A 2,277-nucleotide genomic window follows, 5' to 3' on the forward strand; every position below is an offset into this window, starting at 1 on the left:
TAAATATGTTCTCTTCTGAAAACTGACCTAGGCTCATCTGAATTAGATCTTGGAAGGTCTAGAATTGAACTAAGTCAGTATAGGCATGTCTTAATTATTCCTCGATTAAATCTTAGAAGGTTTAGAGATAAGTTAAGTCAATAGATGCAACCCTTACGGGGGAGTAACTTCAGAAGAATGAAAAATAACTCAATCATGGGGAAATTCAAAACTGAGTTCCATTAATTAAATATTTTGCCAACATCAAAATGGGGGAGTTTGTTGAAACACCTTTCCACATGATTTTGATTTGACAAAATTATTTAAGTTAATCCATGATTAAGGGGCAATTAAATTTAAGTGCTTTGATTTAATTATACTAATATGATTGTTCAATGTTGAGTATAAATATAAATCAAAACAAAACCAAAAAGTAAAACAGGAGGAAGTCAGCATGAGAACATAGCACAAGCTGAGTGGAGTGCAACTCTGCATAATAGAAGAGAAGTCATCTTCAGAACAAATACTCAAAGATGAAGCTGACCAAAGAAGCTGAGTGGAATGAAACTCAGGATCAAAGAAAGGAAGTCTTCCTCTAAGCCAATGCTTGCAGACGAAGCTGATCACGGAAGCTGAAATACGACTCAGAAACATGGAACAAAAGCAAACGTCAATACAGTCAAGCTGAGTGTTCGTCAGGACAGCACGAATGATCCGTTTGCTAAAAGACAGGATCCGACAACTGTCTGCACCAATAATAGAAACCTCGAAATTACGCACAGAGTCAATTTCGAGATGCATGAGTCAACTGTCCGTTTGCTAAAAGACGAACTGGCACTAGAAGACACACCTGCGGGAAAAAGACAAGTCTGACGACTGCGGAATTCAGACGACATGATTGGCCTGCAAATCTGAAGCTGACCAAAACATGTTGCAAGAAAAAGCCATTTGAATCCAACGGATAAATCCAGATTCAAATCATTACAGCTCCAGACCTCAACTATAAAAGGACAAGTTCACTCTTGGATCCTCAGCCGATTTGAGATATACAAAAAGAGAAAAGAGAAAAATACAAAGCGCATTCAAACAAGAAAAAGATCTTATACCAAACTTCCATTTCTGTGTAAAAGCTAGATTGATTTTGTAATCGTCTAAAGTGTTCTTCATCTAGAAAAAAAACAAGTTTGTATCAATTGTAAAATTGAGAGAGTTGTGCTGAGTACTCGGTTTTAAGTACTCAGCGGTAGAGAAATCTAGGTGTTCGGTTATAGCACTTAGTAGGAGTTGAGTAGACGAATAGAGGACGGTACTCTTGCATATTCAACTGCCTTGTAAACGGTTTGTGCTCTACCTTTAAAGAGCTCAGTATTGGATTGAAAAAGCCCGGAGGGACTCTGAGAACTGGACGTAGGCAGAGAGGCTGTCACGTCCGTGTCTAAAAAAAATGAATATAGATTTTGAAGTATTAATTAATTACGATTTTAAATATACTATTGGGTTTAATTTGATGTGTTTAATGATAACTTAAAAGTTTTGGTGTAAGTTTACAAGAAATTTTAAATTAAAAGGACCTTAACTTGTATTTTCTCAATCAAGATTATTATTTTAAAGTAAAAAACGAATTATATAAATGTTTGTTAACAAAATAAAATAATAATTAAAAATAATTAATTAATTAATTATATTGTTATATATCATAAAGGCCACATGTCTCCTAACATGTCAACTTTAGGACATGTATTAAAATCAGAATTAGTATTGACATGTGTTAAACAATTATACTAATCATGATTTGTGTTCAAAAATTACAATGACATATGTTAAAAGATTATGACAAGTGATAATGAAAAGTTATAGTATATATTTTTTTTTAACATGTCAACTTTAGGACATGTGTTAAAATCAGAATTAGTAATGACATGTGTTAAACAATTATACTAATCATGATTTGTGTTCAAAAATTACAATGACATGTGTTAAAAGATTATGACAAGTGATAATGAAAAGTTATAGTATATATAGTGTTTAGTGGATGAGTTTTGGGGTATCCTTAGGAAACAAAAAGAAAAACATATATAACAATTTATAGGTATAAATAGTTTTTAATATAAAAGCACATAAAGGCTTTTTTTAGTTATATGAAATATGGTTTCCTTTTACTCTAGGAAATCATTTACGAAAACTTTCAAAACCAAGTGTAAAAAGAAAGATTTCATTTTATAATTCTTTTTAAGATCAAGAATAATGAAGTCTTAAATTAGAGCACAATGATCTTCGTGTGGTCGGGGTGATACATCT

The sequence above is a fragment of the Euphorbia lathyris genome, chromosome 5 (assembly GCF_963576675.1).
Source record: "Euphorbia lathyris chromosome 5, ddEupLath1.1, whole genome shotgun sequence".
Taxonomy (NCBI): Eukaryota; Viridiplantae; Streptophyta; class Magnoliopsida; order Malpighiales; family Euphorbiaceae; genus Euphorbia; species Euphorbia lathyris.